Raw genomic sequence first — 16,406 nt, 5'->3', positions numbered from 1 at the left:
CAGGAAAAGGAATTCAGAGTCTTGGACAAGGATCACAGCAGGATTCAAATCCAGGTCAGGGGTGAACAGGGAGCCCCTAGAGGGGCCTCAGGAGCTAGATCCTGCCTGCCTTTAGTCCATTTGCTAATGAGCTTCCTTGGGCCTTGTCCTCTCCAAGTGCACGTTTTGATCATTTTACATTGTTTTCCCCACTTAGAACTGATGCAATTCCAGAGATTGAACTAGAAAACTACAAGTTCCTAAAATTTAGTCAAAAGAAATCTCAACAAGAGAAACACAAAACGTTCCCTGTTCCTCAAGAATGTAGAAAGGCAGCCCCTGCCTGTGGCACGACATGGTCCTGATAGTGCTGTTTTAAAGACACCCACATTTCAGTGGTTGTTGCTCTGCCTGTGAAAGTACCTTCAACCTTAAAATCCCAAGAGAACGGGCGGGGGGCCATGTCTGCTCCTGGAGGAGTTGAATGATACTGAAATGAACTGGTCTTCAGAATTAGGGGGACTTGGGGGTTTTCCCACTAGCCAGCGAAGGGCTGGCCCTTCTCCCTTCTCCCACATACAATAAGCTGATGACCCGGAAGAGTTCTTGATTCAAGGAGAAATGTGAGATTCAGTGTCTCACTTACATGCCTACAGAAAGCGACAGAACCACACCACAACTCCCAGACTGTAAAGGGAACAGGACTTTAATATAATATTCAAATATGGCATTTATTGTTTACAACAAATAACTACTGCCCCTCCACAATGTGTGAATTGGTCCTGGGGTAGAGACATCGGGGAGCTGGGGTGGGGTCGTCCCCTCTCTCTTGGGTTTAAGGGGACCTCAGAGATCAGCTTACAATGCTCCCCTTCCCGTCAGGAGGGAGGAGCTGGCCCAGTGCATCCCGAGCCTCCCAGATGTGTCCCCGTTGCTGAGGATGGGGCTGTGAACGGCCACTGGTACGGGGGTTGGTGTTGGGGCCTGGGGACTGAGTAGAAGAGTCGGGTTATCCTGGGGGGCCTCCCTCAGAATTGTGGCCCCCACCATGTCCCCACTGCACTGAGTGCTCCAGGCTCTGTGCTCAGTGCTGTCAGCAACCAGTACCCCATTTGTCCCTGACACGCAAGAGATCATTTAGTATCACCTATTTCACAGAGGAGGAAATGGAGTCTCAGGAAGCTGAAGAGAGTCACCCCAGTCACAGGACTGCTCAGTAGTGGAGCTGGGATCCCAGTGCCAGTTGTCCCACTCCCTAAGGGCACGTTTAGCCCGAAGTATTACTGAACCAATAGGAGTCAGTCACCACAGGCCAGACAATCACTCACCCCTGACCTTGATGATGGCAGGTTCTTCTTGTCCTTGAGTATTCTGCTGGCCAACTAGGTCTGGGTGTCCAGCTGGCAGGACAGGCTGTAGCTCCAGGACAGAGAGGCACCTGTGAGTCTAACAGGAGCCGCATCTCAGGTGTCCCCCCACTGCCTGCCCAGCAGCTGGAGTCTGGGTGTCCCAGAGGTCGCCATGCAATAAGGCTTGGGGCTGAGTGGGGGGCCACGGAGACAGGCATTGTGGACTGGTCAACAGGGAGAGTCCACCCCTGCCCTCACCCAACTCCTGCCCGGCCTCACCTATCACTCTCGTTGAGCAGCTCCTTGTCCTGGAACCAGGCCCCAAATCGCTCCTCAGGCTCTTGGTTGTAATTCTTTGTGGCCACCTGGAGCAGCAGGATCTCCCTCATGACTGGCTATTCCTGAGACCAGAGGGAAAGAGAGGCTGCAGATAGGGCCTGAGTGGGGGATGCTGCATGGACCTTATTGGGGGTGAGGAGTGGGGCAGGCAACCAGTCCTGGGAACTGTCCTTCCCTCCAGTTCCATCCAGGCTCTACCTGTTCTCAGAATGGGAATAATCAGCCCCTCCTCCAGGAAATTTTCCTTGATGCCATCCTCCCCTCAACCCACCGCCAATAGGATGGGTCTCCCACTTCTCTGTTATCAAACTCTTCTACTCAATGTAAGATACAGGGGGTGGAGCCAGGGACTGTTCTGCCCAGAGGGTCTCTGAATTCCTCCTCCTTCCCCTCCCCTGAAGGGGGTGCGGCAGCTGTTCACTTCAGTCCTCTTCTCAGGTTGATCTCGTTCTCCTGGAAGGCAGACAGCCAGAGTCCATCAGACAGAGCCCTCTAGTCTGACTAGACCCCCTAGGACCACACCTTCTCAAGTTGCACTACTGCTAGGTTCCCAGAGGGGGCTGGGCATGCAGAGAAAACAGGACTTGGACCTAGGCCTGGCTCTGAGCTCCAGAGAAGGAGGACATGGGGGAGAGGCTAAGGGACCTGGCAGAATAACCCTCTCTGATGACAGACTTGGAGGCTGAGGCCTCAGGCAGAGGGGACTGCTCAGCCACTTATGTGCTGCCTTGACTTGGAGGGGCCCGAATCCTCTCTCCCTCCACGGGCAGCATGGGAGGGAGAGGCTGAGTCCAGCTCAGATAAAACCTCACGCAGCTGTGCCGTCAGGCAGCTCTGAGCTTCCCCAGCCTGGGGAACCGGAATGGGTGTCTCAGGTGGAACCTCTGTTCACTCATCCCTAAGATGTGCCTGATGCCCTAGCTCCCAGAGGCGGCTGTGAGGCTCTCAGGAGAGATGTGTCAAGTGCTGAGAGTTCAGAGCTCAGTTCGGGGGCTCCCGCAGCCCAAGGCTCAGGATCCTCCCTGCCTGGTCCTCAGGTGCACCCACCTCGAGATTATCACCCATCAGCAGGTGCAGCATCAGCAGGTGACCAAGGAAAGTGCCAATATAGGGGATGACACTCTGTGACATCAGAGTGTGGATGGGATGAGCCCTTGCTCTCAAGTCGGGCCCCTGCAGACCCTCCCCTGAAAAGGCCTCACCCTCAGCCTCCTGGCCCACCCCAGGGTTCCCACGGGGAGCAGCCTAGGACCCTTAGCAGCCTCCCCTCAATTCCTCCTCCCTTCACACCCCAAGAACACCACACTCCTCCTCCTCACCTCCCAGGGCAGGATTCTGGAAAATCACAGGGTATGCGGTCCCTAGCCCTCCCCACAACAACCCATCCTGCACCAGATCTCCCAGGCCCTCCTCCTGGTCACTTCTACTGGGGGATTCAGGCACTGTGGCAGCAAGAGGAAGGGCCATCCTCTCTTGATTTGAGGCCTCCAGCTGGGAGGGCAGAGCCCCTCCCCCACAGGCACACTCACCTGCTGCTGCTGCTGTTTCTCCTGCACTCTATGGGGGCTGATCTGCGGGGGGGTAAACGTGGCAGGGCCCTCCTGTCAGGGTCGAGGAGAGTGTCAGTAAGGCCATAGTCCCCTCACCCCATTTCTCTCCAGCACCACTGTCCTCTGACCTTGGACATCTGACTCCAGGCAACTGGTACCAATAGCACTCCATCCTCCAAGATGTTGTAATTCTAGAACAAGCCCAGCTCCAACTCTCACTCTCGATGTGAGCTTGGGCTTTGGGCCAGGCCTCCTCGAGCCTGTTTCCTCATCTGGAAGGTGTGAGAACTCCAGCTACCTCACAGGTTCTCCTGAGGACTCAGTGTCACATGACATTGTTCTCGCCCTCATCCTTCCAGGTGGAGCAGGCAGAAAGCTCCCACATTCCTTTCCTCCCTCTTACCTCATCACCACCCTGTGTGGCCTGCAACTGAGGCTCAACTGGGGGAGGACTGGCCCCCAAGTTCACTCTCAGCTTTTAGGGTTCAGTTTGGACTGAGAGCCTGAGTTTCTTTCTGTCTGTTGGCCTGGGCAAACTCGTGCTTCTCTCCTATCTAGGCGTCCACGTTGGGCAGCCCAAAAACACTGGTATTTGATTCCTCAGTTACAGGGATTCGACAGAGTGAGAGAGAGAGATGGAACATGAAAGAGGGAGTAAGAGGAAGTGAGAGACTTTTTTAGTTAAAACTTAGACAAGACATCCCATCACTTTGGCTGTTATTATGTTAAGAAACCAGTTACTAACTACTTAGTGGTTCCACGGGGATGGCTGTACCATGGGTGGGGCTTACTGGGTACCACTGTGAAGGCTGCTCACCTCATAGGCCAAGACGAGACACTTGGGTCTCATTCTCCATTAAACAGGAAACAATTGAATGGTTTTATGCCGCAGGATGGCAGTATGTAAATTTCCATTAGTTTCAACCCCCTCATGATGCTGACCTGAAAATGAGGCCAAGTTGGAAGCGACTGTTCCAATATCACATTGCTAGAACCCAGGCCTGTTTTGAGTGGTGTTCTGTGCTACCTGTCACCCCTTCTTGTTATTCTTCCATCTTTAAGTTTGTGCCTTAGGTACATGTGACACCAGCTCACAGAGGTAAGAGATATTATGTCATATACACCGCCTGACATCCCTAGGAAGTAGATTCTAGCCTGATCCCCATGGTGCAGGTTTAGAGACTGGGGAGGACCTGAGAGGTACAGGGACTTTCTCGGGATGAAGAACTGGTAAGAAAAAGGAGGTCTGCATTCATCTCTGTCTCCTCAAAGCTAGGACCCGACTTAGGTTTCCAGGGAGCTGTGGCTAGGGCTGTGTAGGCTCCTTGTGTACAGCTCAGGAGATGACATGGGGGAGGAGGGTTAGCAGCCAGGGCACAGGGGGCAGCTCTGGATAAGTCTGATTGAGGGAAGGGGCCTAGGTAAAGGAGTCTTGAAAAAAGACTTCACTTCCTTGGTCATAGACCTCAAAAGATCTTAGAACTCTGGTAACCAGGCACCCACAGCCCCCCATCCAGCTCACTTGACTGGAGACAGTCAACAGGAAAAAATATTTTGTTGTTGTATCCCAACTTTTGGAGGATCTAGGCACAAAAAAACCCAGAAAGAGAAACTTTTTGGTCGTTGCCGACGTTGGCTCAGCCCTCATCCCCGACGCCTCTGGGCGTCTGGCAGGAGGCAGTGAAGGGTAACACGGGGCAGCCCAGGATAGGCTAGTGCAGGCCAGGACACAACTGTGATCCCACCTGATCAGCCCCACACCCCTGGTCCCTCATCTTGTGTGTGTGTGTGTCTGTATGTGTTTGTGTGGAGGGGAGAAGGCAGGGTATGAGGGGCAGACCATTCCTGGGCAGGAGCTGGTTGTTAGGTGTCGGAAGCATGGTGGGCCTGTCATGTTCATAGCCCAGGTCATGGCTGGCAGCATGAGAATGTGAGCTCCTCTACTCTTATGTTACTGAGGCATAGAGGTTTCATCTCTTTTCCTGCCTGACCACAGTTCTTTGCAGGGATGTCCCTCTGTGCCTGAACTGAGGAGCAGACTTTCTCTTGGGGGATGACCCCAGTGGCAGTGTGCAGGCAGCCCCTGATTCCTTCAGGCCCAGCTCCGGAGCAGTCTTTGCAGAACTCCAGTAAGAAGGTCATCGAGGAGCTGCCCAATGGTTTCAATTTCACCAACTCACTAGGCAAGGGGAAGGTGCCTGAGGCCACAAACACCATCCAGTGCTGCTCTGAGATGAGAACAGGAACAGAGGGTCTCCACACTCAGGACCTTGAGATGACCAGGTTGACCAGAACTAGGGAGTGACCAGACTGGGGCTGTCCCTTTTTCAAGCTAAAGGAGATGTACACGCAGGTAACTTTGCCTGTTTCGGAGCTGAGCTGCCATGACCCTCTTACCCTTGCCCTGTGTGAGCTTCTGGAGGCCACTGAGGCAGAGGCAGAGGGTAAGGGGGACTGCAGGCTGGATATTCCTGGAAGGGAAGTGGGATCTTTCCTGTGTTTAGAAGGACACATGGAAAGTCAGCTATGTGGGTGAATCTTTCTCTTTATCCCACTGTAGCGCCAGCTGCAGAGCTCCAGCCAGTGGCAGAAGCAGAGCAGTGGGCAGTGGTGGAGGTAGAGCTGGCTCCAGCTCCGTTCACAACACCGCTACTAGTGCTGAGGCCAGCGTCCCCTCCATCAGCAGTGTTGGAGCTGGAGCAAGGGCCGACATCGGCTCCAGGAGGAGTGAGTGCTGCTGAGCTGGAGTCACCTGCACCATCATTTTTAGTGGGAAGTCCATCTCCACCTGTGGCTGTTAAGGAGCGTGAGAAGAAGCCCAACCTCACGGCCTTCTCTCCTAAGCTGGTGGTGGAGCAGTTGACCGTGATAGATGTGGTGAACAGCTGGGATCTCAGGGCGGGGTGGAGCAGGCCGTCCCTCTGCCATTGTTGCCCCAGACCTGATCCAAACTCCCATGATCTGGGCCCAAATCCCAGCTCCACCCCTTACCAACCATATGACCTGGGCAACTTCTGGAACCCCCAAGCCTTTGCTGTCCACCTGCAGACCGTAGAGGTGGACACTAACAGGACCTGCTGCACAGAGTGGCTGTGCCGGCTCCATGAGGTAGAAGAGATGGAAAGCTTGGCAGGGCTTGGCCCATCAGTGGTGGAGGGGAACTCACTGTGTGCAGCCAGGTCTACGGTGGCCCAGCCGTCTCCTCAGTAGGCTCAACAGCCTCAGGACTTGACACCTGAAGTGTGCTTCACTACAAGGGAGACAGACAAGGCCAGTGGTTGTAGCTGCCACGGAGGAATGTGCATCAGAATGGAGAGTGGGACCAGAGCAGAGATCAGGGTGGTGGCAGATGCCCCCTTGGCATGAGCAGAGTTGAGCCACCGTCTGGAGCTTGGAGTTAGCCAGGACGGGCTGGATGCAAATGCCCCTCTCCCTTCCCTGCCGGGATTGGGTCCTGGGACATCCTGTGTTGGGTACCCTCGGTGGACAGAGAAGAAAACCTAGGGACTCTCACAAGGCTCAGGCCACATCCTGAGCTTCCTGAGCTCTAGCTCTAAACTGTGACAACTGTGTGGGACTTTAGTGGCTGTGGACACAGAGGTGGCCTGTGGCAGGGCTGGATGACACTCCCCCTGTCCCCCAGGAGCTCTTCTGGAAGGTGGTGCCCTCTCAGTGCCTGGGATCCACCTGGCACAAGAAGAATAAGCCTGGCAGTCAACACTAGACACCCACCATCCAGGCCACCATCGACCAGTTCAGAAGGGTGGCCAGCCTCGTCATCACCACCTGCCTCGGGGATGCGAGCATGACAGCCCAGGACAGGGCGAGGGTGGTAGAGCACTGGGTCCAGGTGGCCCAGGTGTGCCGTGGGAGGCCCAGTAGAGCCCCTCTCTGGAGACTTGGGAACTGCCTCTCCACCTTTATCAGCTCCCAGGATTGAAGTGTGTGGTCTAAGCTCCTGCAAGTCCCTAGGCCTTTCCTGCCAGGGGCCCCGCTGACCTTGACTCCAGGTCCCAGTGGGAGGATGCTCACTTCCTACCTGGCTCCTTCCCTGGGTTGAGCTAAACTCCTCCTCCTTGTGAGTGTTACTTTCTGGGTCCTAAATGTCTTTCTGGGGCTCCCTGAGCATCTGTCTCATCCAGGAGGGGAGATGTAAATAGAAGGAGACTGAAGCTAGAGCAAGCGGGGCTCCAGTGCCCAACCTCACACCTCATTCTCTTCCCTTCCCCAGGAGTGCGACATCTGGAAGAACTTCTCCTCACCCCGCACTTTCATCTCTGCTCTGCAGAAAACCTCCACAAGCCACCTGAAGAACACACGGGGGTAAGTTTCCCTGTGGGTAGGCCTCTCTGCATAGGAGGACCAGGATGGATGGGGGATCTCCTTATGTCTGCCATTGGCGCCTCAGTCAACCAGGAACTCCTGGGAGGCAGCAAATGCTGGGGACAGGGCCTGGGAGTGGGTAGTTGGTCTCTAAGTCTCCTGGTGTCCTTGTGAACCAGTTCTGCTTCAGGACTCGGTTTCCCTAAATGTCAGCTATTGGGTTGAGCCACATTGGAGATTTCCAAGTGTTTATAGCAACAGAACTCTATGGCCAGTTGAAACTCATAGTGCTCAAAACAGAGCTGCTCTGTAGAGCTGGGGAGTGGAGACCCCAGTGACCAACAGGAGAGCCCCCTCCCAGTCCCATGAGACCTTAGTGCTCAGAGGAGCCCAGTGAGAACACTCCTCCAGGCAGGTTGAATCTCTTGGGTTGTCAAAGAAAAGGGATTTGCACTCAGACCCCTCACATTATCCCTAAATTTATCCTTCCCTCTTTCCCCTCCCCTCGGGTAAAGCTCTGAAAAACTTAAGGAGCTCTATAGCCAAGATGAGTCCTTGAGCAGAGAACTGATGACCAAGATAGAGTGGAGGCTGCGGGTCTGGAAAGAGAGGAGGGGGGAGAGGGGCAAGGGTACTGGGCAGGTTGTGGTTTTGATAGTTTCTCACTTGAACTTTCTCTGAAACATTCCAGTCTATCTTGTCCAGGTTAACAAGCAGAGGGATCTGTTCAGCTCATGGGAAGCAGGGTGCCATTTTTGGGCAGGAGGCCCTGGCCATGGGACACAGTGGTGTTGGTTGGGCTGTTCCAGGAAGAGTTGCTGAGCTGGTGCCATCAGCAGGTCTCTGGCTTCCATGCACGTCCATCCTGCTGGATGTAGCTTCTTCCAAGCTGTTGCGGTGGGTTTAGCCCTCAGCCTAAACCTGTCCTCAGGAAGCCAGGCCCCTGCTGCTCCTTCTGTCTTCACCATGTCTCCAAGGGGAGGACACCCTGCCTGTCCCAGGGACATGCATGGCAGAGGATTCCCATGGTCCAGGTGGACAAACAGGCTACTCATCCTTGGGCCTGAACGGCTGGATCAGAGACAGATGTGTGTGCTTTCGGGCCCCCCCCCCGACCCCTAGAGCAGTCACTCGAGTCAACCACAAGAGTCTCATCTGAGTGCCTGGTTGGCAATGACATATGCCCCCAGGGGCTTATGAGAAGCGTCTAGGCAACTCATGGATTCTTAGTGGATCCTGCTGAAAGGACGTTAGGAGCTTCACGTAAATGAGGAAGCAAAGCATCCTGTCACCACCTTCCCTGTGGATCAGAGGTGGCATATTGAGAGTTCAGTTCCTGAGTGGATAAAGAAAGAGTTCAGGGCAGGGGAATGTCCTGAGGGGTTCCTTGGGGAGGAGAAGGCTTTGGCATGGCCTCTGACCCAGCCTGGGGGCCAGACACTCCACGAGACTGGGGCAGGCAGGAGCCATGCAACCAGACTCCCAAGACACATCGTCCTCTCCACTGCTCGGCCCAGGACCAAGCTTTGAGAGCTCAGAGGACAGGACTGTTGTCAGTGGTGGGGCTGCGGGTTAGGTGAGGATGTGGGAACAGGGCATCTGGCTGGGAGGGGCAAGCGGCCTCTCCTCTTTGGTCCCCTGAGCAACTCACTGTCCCTGTTTGGGCCTCTGTCTCCTCATCTGGGAAGGGAGGGATGGTGATTGTGTGGTGCAGGCCTCACAGGGTGGTGATGAGTTAAGAGGGTGGACAGGACTGTGGGAGCTTTCTGCCTGCTCCACCTGGAGGGGTGAGGGCGAGCACAATGATGACAGTCATGTGACACTGAATCCTCAGGAGTACTTGTGAGGTAGCTGGAGTTCTCACACCTTCCATATGAGCAAACAGGCTCAGGGAGGCCAGACAGAAAGCCCAAGCTCACACACAGAGTGAGAGTTGGAGCTGGGCTTGTTCTAGAATCACAACACCTTGGATGATGTATTGGCATTGGTACCAGTTGACTCGAGTCAGATGTCCAGGTTCGGAGGCCAGTGGTGCTAGAGAGAAATGGCGTGAGGGTAGTATGGCTCGTTGACACTCTCCTCGATCCTGGCAGGAGGGACCCTCCACGTTTGCCCCCCCCCCCGGCAGATCAGCCCCCATAGAGTGCAGGAGAAACAGCAGCAGCAGCAGGTGAGTGTGCCTGTGGGGGAGGGGCTCTGCCCTCCCAGCTGGAGGCCTCAAATCAAGAGAGGATGGCCCTTCCTCTTGCTGCCACAGTGCCTGAATCCCCCAGTAGAAGTGACCAGGAGGAGAGCCTGGGAGATCTGGTGCAGGATGGGTTGTTGTGGGGAGGACCAGGGACCGCGTACCCTGTGATTTTCCAGAAGCCTGCCCTGGGAGGTGAGGAGGAGGAGTGTGGTGTTCTTGGGGTGTGAAGGGAGGAGGAATTGAGGGGAGGCTGCTAAGGGTCCTAGGCTGCTCCCAGTGCGAACTCTGGTGTGGGCCAGGAGGCTGAGAGTGAGGACTTTTCAGGGGAGGGTTTGCAGGGGGCCGGCTTGGGAGCAAAGCTTCATCCCACCCACACTCTGATGTCACAGAGTGTCATCCCCTATATTGGCACTTTCCTTGGTCACCTGCTGATGCTGTACCTGCTGATGGGTGATAATCTCGAGGTGGGTGCACCTGAGGACCAGGCATTGAGGCCCAGGATCCTGAGCATTGGGATGTGGGAGCCCCCGAACTGTGCTCTGAGCTCTCAGCACTTGGCACATCTCTCCTGAGAGCCTCACAGCCGCCTCCGGGAGCTGGGGCATCAGGCACATCTTAGGGATGAGTGAACAGAGGTTCCACCTGAGACACCCATTCCGGTTCCCCAGGCTGGGGAAGCTCAGAGCTGCCTGACGGCACAGCTGCGTGAGGTTTTATCTGAGCTGGACTCAGCCTCTCCCTCCCATGCTGTCCGTGGAGGGAGAGAGGATTCGGGCCCCTCCAAGTCAAGGCAGCACATAAGTGGCTGAGCAGTCCCCTCTGCCTGAGGCCTCAGCCTCCAAGTCTGTCATCAGAGAGGGTTATGCTGCCAGGTCCCTCAGCCTCTCCCCCATGTCCTCCTTCTCTGGAGCTCAGAGCCAGGCCTAGGTCCAAGTCCTGTTTTCTCTGCATGCCCGGCCCCCTCTGGGGACCTGGCAGTAGTGCAACATGAGAAGGTGTAGGCATAGGGGGCTATTCAGGCTAGGGGGCTCTGTCTGATGGACTCTGGCTGTCTGCCTTCCAGGAGAATGAGATCAACCTGAGAAGAGGACTGAAGTGAACAGCTGCCCCACCCCCTTCAGGAGAGGGGAAGGAGGAGGAATTCAGAGACCCTCTGGGCAGAACAGTCCCTGGCTCCACCCCCTGTATCTTACATTGAGTAGAAGAGTTTGATAACAAAGAAGTGGGAGACCCATCCAGTTGGCAGGTGGGTTGAGGGGAGGATGGCATCAATGAAAAAATCCTGGAGGAGGCACTGCTTATTCCCATTCTGAGAACAGGTAAAACCTGGTAGGAACTGGAGGGAAGGACAGTTCCCAGGACTGGTCCCTGCCCCACCCCTGACACCCGACAAGGCCCATGCAGCATCCCTCACCCAGGCCCTAACTGCAGCCTCTCCTTCCCTCTGGTCCCAGGAATAGCCAGTCATGAGGGAGATCCTGCTGCTCCAGGTGGCCACAAAGTATTACAACCTAGAGCCTGAGGAGCGATTTGGGGCCTGGTTCCAGGACATGGAGCTGCTCAACGAGAGTGATAGGTGAGGCCGGGCAGGAGTTGGGTGAGGGCAGGGGTGGACTCTCCCTGTTGGCCAGTCCAGAGATCCTGTCTCCGTGGCCCCCCACTCAGCCCCAGGCCTTGTTGCATGGCGACCTCTGGGACACTCAGACTCCAGCTGCTGGGCAGGCAGTGAGGGGACACTTGAGGTGTGGTTTCTCTTAGGTTCACAGGAGCCTCTCTGTCCTGGAGCTACAGCCTGTCCTGCCAGCTGAACCCCCAGACCTAGTTGGCCAGCAGAATACTCAAGGCCAAGAAGAACCCGCCATCATCAAGGTAAGGGGTGAGTGAGTGTCTGGGCCGGGGTGACTGACTCCTATGGGTTCAGTTAGGCTTCGAGCTAAGCATGGCCTTGGGTAGTCGAACAGCTGGCAATGGGATCCCAACTCCACTACTGAGCAGTCCTGTGATTGGGGTGACTCTCTTCAGCTTCCTGAGACTCCATTTCCCCCTCTGTGAAATAGGTGATACTAAATGATCGCTCGCGTGGCAGGGACAAATGGGGTACTGGTGGCTGACAGCACTGAGCACAGGGTCAGGAGCACCCAGTGCAGTGGGGACAGGGTGGGGGCCATGATTCTTCCAGGCCACCAAGATAACCCGACTCTTCTACTCGGTCCCCAGGCCCCAACACCAACCCCCGTACCAGTGGCCGATCACAGCCCCATCCTCAGCAGCGGGGACACAGCTGGGATGCTTGGGATGCACTGGGCCAGCTCCTCCCTCCTGAGGGGAAGGGGAGCATTGTAAGCTGATTCCTGCGACCCCTGATGCCCAAGAGAGAGGGGACACACCCACCTCAGCTCCCTGACATCTCTACCCCAGCAACTATTCACCAAATGGGGAGGCACAGAAGTTATTTGTTGTAAACAATAAATGCCATATTTGAATATTGTATTAAAGTCCTGTTCCCTTTACAGTCTGGGAGTTGTGATGTGGTTCTGTCGCTTTCTGTAGGCATGTAAGTGAGACACTGAATCTCACATTTCTCCTTGAATCACGAACTCTTCCGGGTCATCAGCTTATTGTTGGTGGGAGAAGGGAGAAAGGCCAGCCCCTACCCTGGCTAGTGGGGACACCCCCAAATTCCCCTAATTCCGAAGACCAGTTCATTTCAGTATCATTCAACTCCTCCAGGAGCAGACGTGTCACCCCGCCCTTTCTCTTGGGATTTAAATGTTGAAGGTACTTTCACAGGCAGAGCAACAACCACTGAAATGTGGGTGTCTTTAAAACAGCACTACCCAGGACCATGTCGTGCCACAGGCAGGGGCTGCCTTTCTACATTCTTGAGGAACAGGGAACATTTTCTGCTTCTCTTGTTGAGATTTCTTTTGACTAAATTTTAGGAACTTGTAGTTTTCTAGTTCAATCTCTGGAATTGCATCAGCTCTAAGTGGGGAAAACAATGTAAAAAGATCAAAACGTGCACTTGGAGAGGACAAGGCCCAAGGAAGCTCATTTGCAAATGGACTAAAGGCAGGAAGGACCTCGCTCCTGAGGCCCCTCTAGGGGCTCCCTGTTCACCCCTGACCTGGATTTGAATCCTGCTGTGATCCTTGTCCAAGACTCTGAATTCCTTTTCCTGCTTGTTTTGTATCCAGGCGGAAAGATTTGTGATGCAGCTTTTAAGGCTACTGCTGGGCCTCGTTCCATAAACATGACTGCTCCCTGTGAACTAGGATTTTCAGCACCCCTGCCTTCCTTAAGCCATTCCCTTTAGGGCAGAAATTCCCTAGAAGGTCCCAAGCCTCCTCTCTGGCTTGGCCAGAGGATCCCCGGTGAGCTCTACTTTGACAGTATAAGGGACCATAATCCTGGCCAGTGAGTGACCCCACACTGTCCCTTGCTGTCCAAGGTGACATCTGAGCCCGTGTCGTTCTTAAGTCCATGATCTTGGACAATCCTCCAGTTTACACACTAAGTGTTGGTGTTACCAACTCGTCCAAATGGGGCAATTGGGCCCGAGCCCTTAAACTATGTCACCCCTGGGTGGTTGTTTTTTTTCCCCCAATCCTGTGCTGTGGTTACATTACCACAACCTCCTGGGTGTGAAGACTGTTTGGAGCTTTGAAAGATGAGGTATGACAGGGGTGTTGGGGCTCCAGCAGAGAATGCCACTGAACTGGTGGTCCATGAACGTGCATGAACACAGCCTTACCAATTAAAATACTGAAATGCTTTCCATCTGGTGGTGAACAGACACTGCTCTGAGCTCACACAGAGAACCCACCCCATGACTATGAGATTTCAAATGGTTACCAAGTGGCATTTTGAACCTCATCACTTGGGAACACCCTGTAAGACAAGGGACAGATGAATCGCTTGGCACTTGTGAGGTATCCCCTCCTTTCTGATGGCTGCAAGTGTCACCCAGACACACAGGCTACACTCTGCCAGGGAAGCCTTGTCAGAACAGCCAGAAGTTGAGGATGAACCCTGGTTCCCGTCATCTCAAGACCTTCCTGACATGGCACAGCCACCCAGGAAAGTGATTTGGTAATGGAAATACTGGGAAGGCCGTACTTTCCCTCCAAAGAGAAAGAGAAGTGCCAACAGTGAATGCTTGATCCCTCAAATAGACAATTAAATCCCAACAAGCAGTGGTTTATTTCAGCATTACTGATGCTGAAAAGTTCTCTTTCGATAATAGCACGATCCCCTAACTGCCATGTCCATTTCCATGAATCACGTTTCCAACACATATGGATCTAAAAAACTGTGGAATATCTGGTATTTCCTTAGATGCAACTCTGAATTGGCATGCAACAGAGAACAGAAAAATGGAGACCTAGAAGTAAATATCTAATTTGAGAACATAGACACAAAAGTGATTTGAAATAATATTTTGGAGTCTATTGGAATATTACACAAAAAGAATAATCCACTTTATGTAGGTTTTACTGTGACTGTGATGGGAAAAGCTGAATCATTCCGTGAGGTTGATAACTGGCTGCTGACTTTAAAGTACAAATAAATATTGTAAATAGTAAAGGAAAATGAGAAAATAGCATGAAAAAGGAAGATCTTTCTCTCCTCACCTGAAACTCAACCTCTCACCTCAGAAAGAAACCGCTATCTATATTTTCTATGTCACGCAAGAGAGTTTAATAAAAGAAAAGTATTGGTATATTTTAAAAGTTCAAGAGCTCAAAGCAAGGAACATTAGGGATGCAGCCATGAGACCTCACTGAGGTGCCTGCTCCATTTCATCTGCTGTCAGGACGGCCTTCTTGGCCCCTCACTTTCTCTGCCTCACTAGCAAGTCTGTCCGCCATCAGTGCTATCACCAGTATCGCTCCTGTGCTCTTCACTGCCCTTTCCTCCTTCCTGATACCTTCCTCAGTCGTCAGAAATTGTTGGCAGTCGAGCTGTGGAATGCCCATATCAGCTCCTGGAATCATCTCTGCCAAATCTGAAGGCCAGCAGGAGTGCTCAAGGGACCTGGAATGCAGACCACCTGCGAGCACACCTGGCAGGGATTCACCTGTGTGACTAGGTGCAAGTTTTTGCAATGCTTTGGCCAGATTGAAAGGACTTACAAGTTGTCCTGCACTGTTGCAGGCCTGGAGTCCTTGCGGTCTCTCGGCCCAGCAGATTTGGTGCGGCTGGTCCAAGGAATCCTCCCAGAGACCCGTCATTGCCAGGATGTGATGGGATTCTAGTCACCGTCCTCTTGAATATGTCACTGGACATCCTCAAAGGGATGGAGATGTTTAAACCAGGCTTTGGTTTGGACTGGTTTTCACAGTTATGCTGCTTCCTCTGCGAACACGTGACTGTCATCCTTCTTATCATCCTTCTTTTCCTCTTATCCTACAAAAACCAATCATGAAAGTGGGTCAAATGATAAAAGAAGCCTGCCTTTTTAGGACAATTATCCTGGCTGTTTTGTACTTCCACCCCCCCTCTATCCTCTGGGGATAGATCTGACCTGTGTCCTGGGATGTCATCAGGCAGATTTGCATCAAGAACAGAAAGCTCAAGGTCAAAATTCAAGGCTACTCCAGATCATTTCTCCCCCTCCATCCTGTTAACATCCTCTCCTTGTTTGAGTGTGATTCTATTCTCTTCTTGTCCTTGTCACTCTCAACTGCACAAGTCCTGGCACTCCCACTCAAGACAGTCAGTCCCCAGTCCTTACTAAAACCCAAATCTCACCATTTCTGTGTTTTCTGTCTACTCATTTGCTTAATCCATTGACCGTATGGTGTTCATAGAGGTTAAATCAATAGTGATATTATCAACCACCCCCTGTTAACGACTTCCTCCAATCTCCCAGATGTTCACATTATCCTAGTGGTTATGTTCAAAAGTAAATAATTCAGAAAACATATTCACCCACCACAAATTCCTGATCTCTAATATTTTTATTCAAACACTCATACAGTAGATACCTGTCCCTCAAGATCAGAAGTAATGCCAGATCACCAATCCTCACCTTAATTTCCTCCTACACCTATCTAATCTTGGATTCCATGGACTACGATCACAATAATTTCCTTGGAAATATAAAAAATTCCTTACCACTCATTTATTTTGTAAACCTCCAAACCCAGAAGATCCCGATTATCTGCCATGCCGCAGCTACTGCTGGTCTTATAACAAGCTGAAGAAAAAGCATGAAACATGACCTTTTGGTACCACTGTAAACACAAAACCGTCTGCATCAACTGGGAAGCACCCATAACGCCTGGAAATTTTGTTCTCCTTTTTTGCTGTTGGCTCAATAACAAAAAGACAAATCAATTTAAAATATGGGCAAGAGACCACAATAGACTTTTTCCAATGAAGACATACAAGTGGCCAATAGGTGTATGAAAAGGTGTTTGGCATCGTTAATCATCAGGGAATGCAAATCAAAACCGCAATGATGTATCACTTCACACTTGTTAAGATGGCGATTATCAAAAAAACTAAAGATGACAAATATTGGTGAAGATGTGGAGAAAAGGAACCCTTGTGGGAATGTAAACTAGTACAGCCATTATGGAAAACAGTATGGAGGTTCCTCCAAAAAAGAAAACTAGCATATGATCCAGCAATCCTACTTCTGGTGTATACCCACAGGAATTAAAATCAAGG

The sequence above is a fragment of the Diceros bicornis genome, chromosome 19, assembly GCF_020826845.1.
Source record: "Diceros bicornis minor isolate mBicDic1 chromosome 19, mDicBic1.mat.cur, whole genome shotgun sequence".
Classification (NCBI taxonomy): domain Eukaryota; kingdom Metazoa; phylum Chordata; class Mammalia; order Perissodactyla; family Rhinocerotidae; genus Diceros; species Diceros bicornis.
This window is presented reverse-complemented; position numbering follows the sequence as displayed.